The sequence below is a fragment of the Zonotrichia albicollis genome, chromosome 1 (genome assembly GCF_047830755.1).
Source record: "Zonotrichia albicollis isolate bZonAlb1 chromosome 1, bZonAlb1.hap1, whole genome shotgun sequence".
Lineage (NCBI taxonomy): Eukaryota > Metazoa > Chordata > Aves > Passeriformes > Passerellidae > Zonotrichia > Zonotrichia albicollis.
In genome coordinates, this window is record NC_133819.1 from 137,855,537 (window position 1) to 137,870,724 (window position 15,188).

Below are 15,188 nucleotides of genomic sequence, written 5' to 3' on the forward strand. Positions count from 1 at the left end.
CAGGTTCTGAACAAGGAGGCAGTCAGGGTTCTCTGCCTTTGTAAAATGGAATAGCTGTGGTCGCACTGTATTGACTATTGCCTCTCAACAATACAGAGGTGTGATGCTCTAACTTAAAAATCTTCTGCATCTCTTGTTAGAGGTGCCATATTAATTTCAAACCTTGTGGTAGTGTGAATAGTATAACTCTTATGCAAACCCATGTGCTGCTGCAATGTGGAGTCATAGAAATCTTTAGTGAGCCCAAGCTAGAACAAGAAAAGCCTGGACTGCAGCTCTCTACCTCAACCAATAATGTTTCCAATTCCTGTAAGTATTTAAGACTATGTAGAAATAGAACTTAATGGAAGGAGAAATTATGTACTTAGAGCCTTCCTGCCACACCACTGGTGGACTGAATGTACCATTTAGAGGTGATACAAATTCTTTATTCTTCTTTTAGAGTGATAAGAAAGCTCAGAAAAGTTATACTTCCTTATAAAGTTATATATTCCTTCCACTGTGTGGGTTTTTACCACAGTCCAAAAGTAATAATAAAGGATAAAAAAATAACAGTATCACCTGATTGAAAGATTCTTAAGAAAGGCACTGGAGACCGCTCATGTGCTTTTTTTTTTTTTTTTTTTTTTTTTTGGTAGAATCAGTGTGAGAAGATAGAAATGTAATTGATAGAGAAATAAGAAATAGATAGAGAAATTTAGTCTCCTTAAGCAAATGCTGTTCCAGCTTTGGACAGCCTTAGCACTCTGCAATTAAAATGTTTTAATGTGAACAACTGTGGTATTCACAACTATTGAGGTTTTATTATTAAAAATAATAAGTAGTATACTGACATGTCATTTTATTTGTCATTTGATGGTTTTATACTCTTTCTGTTTTGAAGCATAACTGTCATAATATCCAAGCAGGCCCTATAACAAAAAAGAGAATAATTATGTGAAAATAACTTTGTACATCAGAGTTCATTAAAATTGCAGCTGCGCAATATGAATGAGAGAGTGAATGCCTCAGTTATGAGTAACACTTTGTATGAGTTCACACTCAGGTAGGTGAGTGTTGTCCTGGTTTTGGCTGGGATAAAGTTAATTTCCTTTTTCACTGGTACATTGCTATGATTTTGTTTCATGTGTGGGTAATGTTGGTTACACACTGATGTTTTGGTTGTTGCTTAGCAATGCTTGCCCAGAGTCAAGGGCTTTTGAGGGTCTCAAGCTCTGCCCCTGAGGATTTGCACAAATAAGATGTTGCAAATAAGATGAGCTGGCCGTAGGGATATTCCATACCATAAAACATCATGCCCACTATATAAAGTGGGGAAATTGGCCAGGAGGGGCCAAGTGCTGCTGGGGAATGAGGTGGGGGCGGTCAGCAAGTGGGGAGCAACTGCACTGAGCACCACCTGTTTTCCTGTTACACTTACTGTAATTGTACAGTACTACAGTAGTAGTAGTAGTATATTTTACTATCATTAGTATTACTAGATTTTACTTTGTTTAAATTATTAAATCATTGTTGTCTAAACCTGTGAGGCTTTTTCCTTTTCCTGCCATTCCACAGCTGTGTGGTGCTGAGCTGCCAGCTGGGGTTAAACCACAACAGCGTATATGAAGCAACAGTTTTACTTTACCTCACAAGTAAAAATTCTTATCTAAGAACATGGATTTCCCATTAACCCCTCCTGGATTTGAAATAGCAGTCTCTCTCCCTCTCTCTCTCTTTGAAATCACTTCATTTCATAGTGCCTGTTTCATGTAACTGAGATGATCTGATACTGCATGTTGAAGTGCAGGTCTCTCTCGCTTTCAGAAAACTCTTGATTGCATTGCTGAAGTCAGCCATAGCAAGAAACATTTCGAGGTTAAGAGCCTGGTTAGCTGCTCTCTAAAAAGCCATTTTCCTTGATTGTTCTGGGACTTAAGGCAGACTTGAATTGATTCTCTTTTCTGGGCAAGGGTTCAGTGGAAGGTTTTGCAAACTTGGGGAGCGCATTGAATGCCTGGCAGTCCTGAAATGCTGCAAGTCCATACTGATCTCAGGAGATGTTCCTCTCTCTATAGATGCAAATGTTCTTCTTGTCAGCTTGTCTGTGGGTGTAAGTCAGGATCTTTGAAAAGTCCCAGCATTGTGGTACTTTTTAATCACTTTCATCGCCTCTCCAGGTGATCAGTGTTGCTTTAAAGCTTATGAAAATATCTGTGGTGAATCTAAAAACTTTGAGTGGAAAATGGCAAGGTTTCTTATTAACAGCTTTGTACCATTCTGGAGCACTGAGAGAACCTTTAGGAGCTGTCTTTGTATTTACCACTTTTGTGACAGCGGAGTAGTTTTACTGTCTCTTACAGCAGTCCTGTAGCACGTTTGCTGTTACCCAGACACTCTGTAACAGGAGGAGGCTCTTGGTAGCAAAGAGGAGGTGCTTTCCAGTACTGGGAAGTTACTTAGCAGAAGGTGTTCAGTCTGCAGGGTTGTAGAAAGGTGATTAACTTTGATCACATAGTGTTTATCCCAAGGCTGGAAGGATATCCCAATAATTCAATAATTACTGTGCTTAGGTAAAGACCAAAACCTGGTGACTGTCTCTAGAAGTAACAGATTTTTGTCAGTCTTCCTTTCCTAGACCTTTTATTGCTCTTGCTGAAAAGCTGTACCTGTAGAGACTGTGCCAGTGATATAATTGTACTCATGGGTGGGAGGAAACCAATGACATTTTTTCCATGTGTCCTGACAGTGCTTGAGAAACTGTGCTGGCTTAGAGGTCAGGATTGCAGAAGACATTAAGGGTGCTCCAAGAATTATGAGTGAACTGACATAGGCACACTCTACAACTATAATTAATGGTCCCTGTGAATCAGGCAGGATATATGTGTAAAAATCCTTGACAGCTCTTCTGACTGGTGCAATGTGATATGCAGCATGTTGCCCTTCAGAAGTAATCCAAAAATGGACCTGACATTACTGCTTTTTGGGCTCTTTTTCACACATTGTCTCTTACAGGACTTCACAGAAGTAGCATTCCTTGAAGAAATGTTGCTTTCTTCAAACACAGTATCCCAGTCATTTACACCTCTTCTCTTTCTCCCTCTCATTTCTGGTATTTGAAAATGTTGGAAAACTTTTTCATAACTAAAACCTGACACAAAGCCTAAAGTTAGCAGAATTCTTAAAATGCCTGGAAATGAAAATTAAGTCTAAATAAAATTGCTACCATCATAAAAAACTTGACCAGACATCTCTTTTCCATTGCTTTTCATCATTTTCCCTGTTGAGAGAACCAAGTCATTTAAAAGCTTAGAACAGGTAAAATGAACAGGTGAAAAACAGCAGAGGAAATCCTTTCCAGCTGCTCTGGCTTGTGCCAGTGGACACATAGAGTTCATGAGGAAGGAGGTAATTTTGTCTCTCCTCTGACCTCTGATTTCTGAGAAATCGGCTTATACTTGTACTTTTCAGGAAGAGTGAATGAATCCTGCAAGTCTTCTTGTCTTTTAAGATTGAACAAACCCTTATGCAGCAGCTGTACTATTTTAGTAGAGCTGGTTGGGTTTTGACAAGAGAACCTCTGGCTCTGTAATGTTGCCATGTTGATGTCAGTGGTGTTTCTCAAACATCATTTGACACTGAGGCTAATAGTAAGCAATTACAACAACTTGTGCCCATGTTGCTAGAGGTTCTTAGTCCTAAGGATAGGATGGTTGTGTTATGCCATCTGCGGGAAATAGTCCTCAGTCTCTGCTCATTTCTGAAATATACCTGGAAGTTTCTGAGGAACTGTTTGGTGGCCCAGGTCAGTGGGCCATGAAATCTCAGGGGTGATTTGATAGTACAAACAACTGAGTTCCAGCAGCTGAACCTTGGTGGCAGTGGTTAATTTAATGGTGTGGACAGCAGTGGAGAATGGATGTTCTTGGAACCACATGCAGTCCTCTTTTCAGAATGGGTGACATCAGATGACCTTCAAAGGGCTGAAAAATCCCACGTTTTACAACCCTAATAGACTCCATCCTTCTGCTCTTCTAACCTTGCTATTTACAGCATTTTCTTTAGAGAAATCCAGTTTCTGGATGCTGCTGCTTCTGCTGAGGGAATCTGTAGGTGGTGTACACTTGTATCTAAACAATTTTGAGGGTAGGTAGGTATTTTTTCACCCGACTCCTTTGTTTGCACATTTCAATTGAATACATCAATACACAAAGTATGTAAGACTCTCAGATCAGTACTTGCTAGTTGTGACCTTGCTAACTTTCTTGAAGTTCAGGCCACCTGATTTTTGCTGCTCTGTACCTTCATGGAATAGAATCTGTGGTTAGAAGGGACTCTGAAGGTCATCTTCCAACCTCCTGCTCAAAGCAGGGCCCACTAGAGCAGATTGTCCAGAGCTGTGTCCTGCTGGTTGTATCTCCAAGAATGGAAACTCTGCAACTTTTCTGAACCTTTGTTCCAGTGTTCAAGCACACTCAAAAAAGGTTCTTTACAATTAAATGGAATTTCCTTTGTTTCAGTTTGTGGCCATTGTCTCTTTATTCCTTCTGTTAGGTGTTTACATATGCTGGAAAGCTGGGCCTTCTCTCTTCCTGTCTGAGCAATCTCAACTCTCTCAGCCTTTCCTTACCTTACAAATGCCCCAATCTATTAATCATCTTAGTGGTATTTTGTTGATCTTGCTCCAGTATGTCTGTGTCTCTCTTGTACTGGGGATTCCAGAACAGGACAAAGCATTCCAGGTGTGGCCTCATCAGGGTCAAGCAGAAGCGAAGGATCACCTCCTTGGACCTGCTGGAAATGCTGCAGCCCTACGCAGTGCAGCCCCACCTCAGCAGGACCTGAAAGTCTGGAATTCTCAGTAACCAGGGTTCCAACAGCTGACCTTCTTGGCTGAAAGGGCACATTCCTGGCTTACATTCAGCTTGGTATTTACCAGGATCCCAGGTCTTTTCTTGCTCATCGAATAACGAAAATGTTTCTTACACGATTATAAATGGATCTTATGTGATCTGATCCTTATCATTTAAGTAGAACTCGGCTGCTGAGAGCAGATACAAGGTCCTGAGGCCATGACTGGGAGTACCCATGTCTTGCTGTATGTTGCAGAAAGAATCTTGGCTTGCCCATTTTCTGCTTGGGAGCAGACAGGAAATAACTTGATGTAGATCAGCTTCTTACGCAACTGTGCCAAAGGATGTGTAATTGATACTTCAATCTATAGGCAGCTGTGATCCTACATACCATCCAGCTGATTTAATTCAGGGGTATTTACAGGAATTCATCCTGTCGGTGCTCACATATGACCTACCAGGGGAGCTTCGTAGTTGAGAAAACTGCAGAAAAGAACTTGTTTCAGTGGGAAGAAAACAGAAAAAAGCTGGAGAGGAAAACCAAGCAAAATGGATATCACAAAGGTGACACAAAGGAGAACATTACAAAGAAATATAAGTGAATTGGGTGAAGAGTATTTACATATCTTGATATTTGATTTAGAATTTTAATTATGCACTGGAAGATGAAGTAAATAATTTATTAATATCTGTTGTCACTTTTTTGGTTTATATTGATGCTATTCAGCTCTTGATATCTGAATATTGTTACTTGCTGGAGTTTCACAAGACGTGTCTACAACCCAGGAGAGAGAGTTAAGCCTAAATGTTTATTTATAACAAAGAAACAAGAAATCGTCTTTTTTGCATAATCAAAATCACATTTGAAACTAACCCTAAAATGATTTGGCTTTTGTATTGAAGACTGAATGCAAGCTAATGAATGGAGATGAAGATAAACAATTTAGTACTTGACTGAGGATTCAATTTGTGGCTCGGTACTCAAAAAAAATTCTCTAGACTCTTGTGGTTTAGGAAAGTTTTGCCAGGCTGGAAATGGTGTTTTCCTTCTCTGTTTTCTTTGTATGTGTGTGTGTAAACCAGTGGAAAAATTATTGTGTATATTTGTGTCTGAGCACTGATACGAGTGACAGCACCTTCATTCCACCTGTCGGAATAGTCCCCCTCTGCATCAGTGAAGCATCTCACTCTGCACTTAGCCAGTGTGTCACTGGTTCCTAATGCATATTCTGTGAGTGAAAGAACTGTGCTTAAACACTGTGACATCTGCTCAGGGCGTGTGAGGGGGAGATCTGCTCATCTCCTGGCTGAGGGTTAGTCTGTGGTGTTACTGTAGGAAATTTCCGTGATGATCGTTTCCAGAATTCTCCTCTATAAAAATTATTACAGGCAAATTGTCAATAAGGGTTATAATACATTCACTAGCCACAGTTGTTGCTTTTTCTCTAATCTGATTTTATAGTTTGATTAGTGTTTGTTCAACTCAGTGCCTCTTTAAAGAAAGACTTAAAGGTGGATCATGTCATGCATTCAAATGTGTCCTCTCCATATTTTCTTTCTAAAAACAAGGTGTAACTGAAGATTCATACATAATACAGTGATTTGATGTTTGCTGTTCTGTCTGAAAGGAAAAATTTAATTTATCGTAGAAAGAAAACCCACTGAAGCTATCAGAAAGCCAATATAATATGAAGCAGAAAACCACCCCATGTTACCTAAGGTTTGGGAATTTAATGGTACTTGTTTGATTTATATAAATTTCCTTGTCTTCCTTCTACTTTTTCCTACGCTTTTTTCCCAAGGCCTTTTTGAATGTCAGATCTCATGCAGAGATAAAGAGCTCTCCACTACTGCTGCCTCCCTCTTGTACAGACCCCAATTACCTGAGCTCCTCTGAACAGTCTGTTCCAAAACCTCCATTTCAAGACCACAAGGACCTGAGAATCACCCATTTCACTGCTAGGTGGCTCTGATTGTGAATTAACTTCATCTTTTAACTGGTGTTTCATTTTAATTAGTTTGGGTTTACCTTGCAGCACTTTTTTCTTGTTTTGCCCCTTCCTGCTAAATCAAATCACATTGGAAATGGCAGAATTTTTCTGCCATTTTAAAATGTTGGTGAAATTCCTCTCACAAGCAGTTCTAAGTATTGCTATAGTCACTGGAAGCCATCCACTGACCTTAGGCTCAGCTGTAGCTAAAATTAGTCAACTTTGTTTTTGTTAATTAGTTGCTAAAGCACAAGCTTTTAGGGAATGAGAGAGTATTTTGTCCCAAGCTCTTTTTTAGACATCTGCTGCTGAGCAGCCAATGAGTGACACTCACAGATCCCATTATGCCTAAGTCAGGTCCTATTTGTGATGCTCTGGATTGAAAAGTGAACTCCTAAATTATCACCCAGAATAGTCCCTTTTGTGGTTTCTGAAAAAGCCTGGAGGCACCTGAACATCTTGTTTCCCTTTTTATTTTAGCCATGGATTTACCTCAGTGCCTGCAGTTGATTCTTTATGCATGCCCAACATTTTCCCAATCTGAGCAGGAAAGCAGAAGGGAAAATAAGTCTGGCTTCCCCTTCAGACTGAGGGCTTTCAAATGCTGCCTCCAAACCATGCACCTGCCAGGGCAGTTGGCCCTTTCTCTAGCATGTAGGAAAGGGAGGGCTGGGGTGGGTTCTCTGTGTCTGGTCTTGGAAAGAGGCTGGGAGCTGGCAGAGCCTGGAGCCCTTGCACCCTGCCCAGAGATTGCCGAGTGCATCCAGGAAGGTCAGGGCAGCCCCACCTCAGCTGGACCTGGGCCAGCCTCCTGCCTGCAGCAGGAACTGGCCTTCAGCACGTTCTGCTGGAAGTTTGAACATGAGCTGTCTCCATCTTTTTGGAAGAGCTCCCTTGCTCCTAGCTGTGGCAGTTGTTTTATTAAAAAAGGTTCCACGATATTTTCCTGCACTTTGTAGTGGAAAACAAGCTTTTATTTTTGCTTGGGAGAATAAGACCCAAAGCTAGAGCCAGGGACTGGGCTGCATGTTCCTTTTGGGCCACATTGCTGGGCTGCACATTAGTTTTGGATCATTATCATTAATATTATTGTTGAGCCAGATTCTGGAGGTACAGAATACAGTGTTTAAAAAATAAGGTCTGGATTCTGTTACAGGGATGAGTTGCTTAAAAAGTAGCTACAATCATCTGTTGCTTAGGTATCTGGGTTTTTTTCTGATCCAAAATGACTGTCTCACAGTGTTCTACAGGTCAAGTGTAACTATTAAATAGGAGAAATACACCAGCCAAATAAAATCCTTATGTCCTGATTCTTCTCACAGCTACAGTAATAAAAGCTGGAAGAAATGCAAAGTTTGGTGTACTACTGAGCCAGCAGTGCAACAACAGGTTAGTGCCTTTGTCTGTAAGACTGTGCATATAATTGAGTAGAGGTAACTTTTACAAATGGAAATTTATTTTTCCCTAGGTTATAAAATGGACAGTATAGACAGTAAGTTCAAGGCATATCAGAGGTGATGTGTGCCACCTGACAGGTGCCAGGCTTCTAATTAAAGCCCCCAAAGAGAAATGCTAGACCAAAACATGCATCTGGAGAGATGTGGCTGGTTCCTCCTTCGGGTTAGGAGAGTTGAAGCAGTCTACAGTGCTTAACCTATTAGCATGTTGCTTTTAATTTTTCATTTTTATTAGTATGAATTATTAACCACATGAATATTAACAAAAAACCTTTCTCAATTTTATTTTTATTTTAAAAATGAAGGATTGAGCTGGTATGGGTGGAAGAAAGCATCACTGCAAGCTGCTTGGAGGTAACAGTGTGGAACAGGAGAGAGCTAGGGATACAGACTGGGAGGTGTTTTAATACTGTATGTACCTCAGCATTGGGATATGAAATATTATTTCAATATTTAATAAAATTTTAATTTTTCTCTTTTTCTTTTAAACAAAGCAGTGATTAGAAAATCTTATTATCAAATGTAAGTTCTCAAATTCTGGAGTGCTGCTGGAGCTTTGATGGCCCACAGACCTTCCGCAATGCAGTACAGTAAGCTGTCTGCTCACATTATGTCGGTCCTCTGTGCTTCCCACTAGTTTGGCATTAAAAGAAACTCAGAAAATGAATTAAACATGTTTCAAAGACTTCTTCTTTGTGTAGGTTTTTGCCTAAATGCTGTGTGGCAGTTAGAGTAATCAGGAGGAAGAAGGGCTGGCTGTCCCCAGCAGAATGAGTCAGATGGTCCCCAAGATCTCCTTGCGAGGCGTGACTGTGGTGGGTTGATCTTCCCTTGACACCCGGTGCCCCCCAAGTCTCTCCTCTCCTCCCCTCAGCAAGGCGGGGGAAGGAAATAAGATGGAAAAAACCTCGTAGGCTGAGATACAGGCAGTTTACTAAAATAAAATGTGACGCTCAGGCAAAGGAAAAACCCCAAAGATTTAATTCTCTACATCCCATCAGGAAGTGATGTCTGGTGACTTCCTGGGAAGCAGGACTTCAGCACATGTAGGGGCTGTTCTGGAAGGCAAATATACTGAAATAATGAATGTACTCCTTTCCTCTTCTTATTTCTTAGCTTTTCTGTCTGAGCATATGTCATGTGGTATGGAATATCACTTTACTCAGTTTGTGTCAGCTGTCCTGGTTGTGTCCTCTCCCAAGATTTTGCCCATCCCAAGCCTGCTGGTGTGGGGGGAGATGTTGGAAATACAGCCTGGATGCAGTGGGAGGGAGCACTGCTCAGCAGTAGCCAAAACACTGTGTTCTCAGAGGCTTCCCAGCTGCTGCCACAAAGCACAGGCTCTGAGGGATGCTGAGGGGAAAATGAGCTCTGCCTCAGCCAGACCCAATGCTTGAAAACAATGAAGGATTTTGCTTATAAATGGATTGGCTTCTGTGTGATGTCAGGGATTTCCCAGTTCCACTTGGTTAGTCCCTTCAAGAATGAGTGTTGAGGTCTTTTGGTGTGCATGCTTGTTTATGGTTTTCTTGTGGTAATAAATGATCCCTTTTTTCTTCAAGAAACTGATTTTTGTGAGGTCCACCATTAGGAGTTACAGCAAAAGTTCTTGTTTGAATTTGCTTTAAAGACTTCAGTCAATTCTAATGCTTTCCAAATCATCTTTCCCTTTCCTTATCTGATCTGTGTAGATGCTGTACATTATAATATAGGAATGTATAGGAATGTACATTATAATATAGGAATGTATTATAGTACAGGAATGTAATATAGGAATTATAATATAGGAATGTATGTAGAATATAGGAATATAGGAGTGTCCTGAATAAATTAACAAGACTCTTGCCAGAAAGAATGATTTAATGTGATTTTAAAAAAATTAATAAAGAAAGGGGGTATATAGTGCATAATGTGATGCACAGGGAGCAACATTAGATTAACAAGGAATTGAAGAACTGCGTGTCCTGCTGATGCTGAACAAAACCAAACGTGTTGACAGATTCACTCACTCCATCATGAGCAGGAAAGACCTTGGGGATGTTTATTTGAATAGGGGGACCATAAATCTAGCACACAGGTACCAACAAACAATAGTCCTAGGGTTTTTTCCTAAAATATACGATGTGCAATATAATAAAAGCTCATTATTATATGTCAGTATTATGTCTGTATATAGCTGTAGATAATATATAATTTTGTGTGTTCAGGAAGTAGGGGGGCAGATGTATGTACAACAAGCAATGTTGATTTATAGACTGCCTGCTAAAGGTTTACATATATCCTTAATTTACTTTGTGGGTCCTATTGGGTTCTTCCTGAGAGCACTAAAAATGGTTGTCTCACGTTTTACAGTACGCTTGAAAAGTGCTGTAATATGATTTGTGCCTGAATTTATATTTCAGAAGGGAATTCAAGTTATTACTATTTCCTCCTATTAAAATCATCAGGTGCTGAATATGTTCATCTGAAAAACAGGACCATCTAACAGTCTTTTACTCAAGACTTGTAAGAAATCAATATAGTTCCCATCAGTACAGTAAATTACCAACTGAACCACTTCCAGTAATCATGATACACAGTCTCTCATTAACCTCTTCCCTTCTCTGTATTGAGATTTGTATTCTTATATTGTCTTAGAATAAAGATACTTTTGAATATGTCTGTAAATCATTAGACAATAGAGTAATTAATTCATTAATTAAAAAAAAACCCTATAACTAAGGATCTTACGTATCTCTCGCAGTTCTGCTTAAGACTTTCAGTGATGATCTGGACAAAAGGATTGAGGGCATTTTTGGTAAGTTTGCAGACAACACCAGGTTGGGTGGGGGTGTTGATCTGCTGGAGGGCAGGAAGGCTCTGCAGAGAGATCTGGACAGGCTGGCTTGGTGCTCTAAGCCCAAATGTATGGTTCAACAAGGCAAAGTGACAGGTCCTGCACATGGGTTACCTACCAGAGAAGATTTATATTGGATATTAGGAAAAATTTCTTGCCAAAAAGGTTTGTCAAGCACTGGAATAGTCTGTCTAGGGAAGTGTTAGAGTCACCATCCCTGGAGTATTTAAGAGGCATGTGGCTGTGCCTGCTAGGGCATGGTTTATTGTAGGTCTTGAACAGTGCTGGGTTAACAGTTGATCTGAGAGGTCTGCTCTAGCCTAAATGACTCTATGATATAAGGATGTGTGATCCCATGAAGTATGCAATTAAATACTTGCTTGGAAATGTGTGGGTCACTCAAGGAGCAGGAATTGCTTGCTTTCATTATGGGAGGAGTTTGGAGTCAGGAGAATATCACTTCTGGAGAAGGATTGTTGTCTTCAGTTAATTTTCAAGGTACCTGAACTCTTGAGCTACTTCTCTGGAAGCACCAGGGACAAAGAAGCATACTTTTAAATTGCAGTTCCTAAATTGAATATTCCAGGCCCATGCTCTGCTAACTCACTGTCTTCCAGTGTTCTTACATGACTTCACCATTGCTGCAGGTTTTTTGGTTTTGTTCAGTGGCATAAATCCAGTGTGGTTGTGACTGAGCTGATGGATGTGCCTGAGCCTGTCAGGAGCACAGCAGCCTCAGAAAGGCTTGGGGAGAAGCAGCTGGGGGCAGCTACCTGGGAGACATCCCTGGGAAGAGGCAAGGAGGACTGAGTGACAGAAAGACATCTCCTAATTGAAATTTCAGAGGCCATCATTGAACAGGAGATGCATAGCGCAAAGGACCGTATCAGAATTAAGATAATAAAAAGTGACAGTGGCAGATGATAGAATATAGAGGGAATTGGGAAAGGCTGCACCAAGCTGAGAGGAAGTTACATCAGACTAAGTAATCTGAGTTAAATAGCTTGACACATGCAACACTGACATCTTAGTAAGTTTGTCAGAAACAAATTTAGAGAGAAAGCCATGGTTTGGCTGTTGCTAGTTTTATATTTGAAAATGCAGCTAAGTTAAAGATTCTGTTGAGTTACTTTTCTTTCAGATTCTGTTCATGGTTGTGGTTCGGAAGTGTGGAGGAAGGAAAGATGGGATGGTGCAAAAAACTGAGACCTGAGAAGGGCTTTATGGAAATAAACTTGTTTCATTGTAGATTTATTGGCAGAAATAAAAATAGTCATCACTTTGTCTTGTCAAAACTATAAACAGACATCATGTTGAAACAAGGGATGCAGATGATATTCAGAAAGTGCCTTTGTTTACATAGCTGCTTCTTTGAGTTTGATCAGATGTTTATTGACCAATATTACAGTGTTTTCTTTGAGAAACTCTATTATAGAATGGGCGTCATCCAGAACCAGCAAATAATGAGTGAGAAAGAGACAGAGAATCATCTTTGATGGTGCTAACAAATAACAGTGGATCCAAAGCTAGTTTGATACATGAGCAAATTGATACATAGCCTTCCTGTAAACCAGGTTTCCTGTGCTTCCCCTGTAGATATACTGGAGTCGTGGGCTTCTTCCATTAATGTTTCTTACTAGAAGGTAATTCCTATGGCCTCATGGAGGTTCACAGATTTTGTTAACAGGATGAGAAAGTACAAGAATGCTGGCTCAGATGTTGGAGAACTTCCTCAGCAGGAGATCTTTAATATTCTTCAAGGTTAAATAATCTTCTCTGCTTCTCCTGGTCCTATCATTAGAAACTATTGTTCCTTCTTCTTTATTTCTGTATATTTTTGTATATTTCACAGAATATTTTGTGTCTCCTGTCTATTTAAGCTGGTCCCCAGCTGAGATTTTTTTCATCACATCAGAAGTACCAGTAGGTGTCAGTAGCAATTTTGAGAGCTGCTTAGGCTGGCAGCTGCTCTTATGCCAGGAGGTAGATCAATAAGGTGTTTGCTGCTATGGTAAGTCTGATGAAAATTGAATCCATTTTTACTTTTAAAGCAAGTAAGTCTTTCTTGATTAGTGACATATTAGATATCTGAAGGGGGACAAAGAGGATGGTAATGCAAGTTGCAGTTTACCAAGAGTCTGCATTAGTCTTAGGGCTAAAATGATTAGTAAGACAAATCAGATCTGGCTGCCTTTGAAGGAAGAGCTGTAGATTTGCCACAAGGCATTGATGACAAAGTGGCTGATGTGTCTGGTTGACTAGTTATGAGACAGGCTGAGAAGGAGAGACAGGGTCTTAAATTCTCATGGGAAAAGCAGAAAATGTAGGACTGTAGAAGATCTGATAGGTTATCCAGAAAATATCATGAAGTTATACCAAGTTTGCTCTGAAAATTTGATTGATTTCTGGTTTGTGCTGTTTCTTTTAAAAGATATTTCTGAACTCAGCATCTTCAATTGTAATCACACCCATTTGTTCTCTTTTCAAATCAGTTCCCTAATATAGTCAGGAATTATATGTATTATATATATAGTATATATATTCAGTCTAATAGTTCTTCTCTTTTCCCAGTGTTCATCTCCCCCCACTGCCATCATGAGGCTAGTCTCATTCTGTAGATGACTGTTCTTTTTCTTGCCTCCTCTCATAATTTTGCCATTCCTCACTATGAAATCATAGCCTCTTTCTCTGCCCATTCTTGTTTGCATTCTTTCCTGAGTATATGATGAGAGTTTTATACTTGTGTCTCACCAGCACCTGAACAATGATGTTTATTCCTGTGTCTCTGTCATGGAAATTTCTTACTTGATATGTCCAAGGCAGTCAAGAGCAGCCAACAATCACCCTGTTTAAGCAAGAGGAAAGCTGTGATGAGACTATTTCAAGTACACACAAAAGCACCACATTTGAAAAACTAGAGAAACACACTATTATCTGTTAACTAAGAATAAAATGGCATTTGCAGCATTTAAGTATAAACTTGAAAAATTTTTCATCTTACATAATTTAGTAGCTTAGTAAATCTCATTTTCCTGTTTTTTCAGGTTTTACAAGTAAATAAACTGAACATCTTGTCTAGACAATCAGGTATACCTTTCATACTGTACTTGGAAGACAAGGTCACCTGTCTTGGCCATATTTCTCGCCATCATTTGTTCCCACTTGTGGTTTATCATTTTCATCAGCTTTAAATTACTCATAGTTTTTGTCAGGGTTTTGTGTCAGATCAGCCTCTCACTGCTATCTGCTCTTGTTTCCCTGCATTTGTTCAGTTCTTTCCACATGTTAAATAAGCTCTTTCTTACCTGGCCCTTTGCCTGCATTGCAAGTATTCTTTCAAGGCTTCATGTGAGGTGTCCCTCTGTGTGTCTGTACACTGGGGGAAGAGCAGTAGGATATAGCAGTGCTGAACATTTCTCATTAGGCACAGCAGTGTGTGCTGCCTTCCTTGCTCAAGGGCCGATGCCAGCCCCATTGGACCAGTGCTTATACTCATGCTAATGTTCTGTGGCATGCAATGTTTCTCCCTCCATTCAGATTTTCATCTACTCCCAGCTTGATTCAATGAGATCTGTAGCAGCTAAGTCATATTAGAAAAAATTAGGCCATCAATCTATTATTAAGCTGGAAAGTGTTTTATATTTTGTGTTTGCCCTCAGGGTAGCTGAGAACATTCCACGGCTGATCTGCCCTGAGTATGAGAGGGCTGGGGTTTAGGTGTTAAAAGATGTGTGCATTTACTGAGGGAGCTGTGGAGTTTTGTTTAAAACATTTGGTTTCCAGCCTTGCAGCTAGCCTGAACCAAGGCCTTGGTGTTTGTCACTGGGACTTTTATGGTTCTCTTAGTTTAGGTGCTTTCAAAAAAATGTCCTGTTTGAAAAAAATGTACCTGCTGGGCAGGTAGCTACTACATCTAAGAGGCAGTGTCTGTTCTGCAGTGTAGGGAAATTTTCCTGCAATGGTACTTAAGTTCATTCTACTTGTCTCTGAGCAAAGATCAGTGTATACTCTTAGAAAATGTGTAGAATAGATCAGTGTATACTCTTAGAAATGTTCTGCTTTTGATAATATA

The 15,188-nt window shown here is 40.0% G+C and overlaps 1 protein-coding gene across 4 annotated transcripts in view; it reads left to right on the plus strand.

The window, feature by feature from the left end:
- SAMD12 (sterile alpha motif domain containing 12) overlaps positions 1–15,188 on the plus strand; it is a 176,762-nt gene that overhangs the window by 65,123 nt on the left and 96,451 nt on the right. For 2 of the 4 annotated variants that reach the window (XR_012583384.1, XR_012583382.1), the window contains exon 4: positions 8,146–8,212. The exons of the other annotated variants lie outside the window; for them this stretch is intronic. The gene's annotated coding sequence lies outside the window, so the exon portion shown is untranslated. The remainder of the gene's footprint in view (positions 1–8,145; positions 8,213–15,188) is intronic. 4 annotated transcript variants of the gene reach the window in all.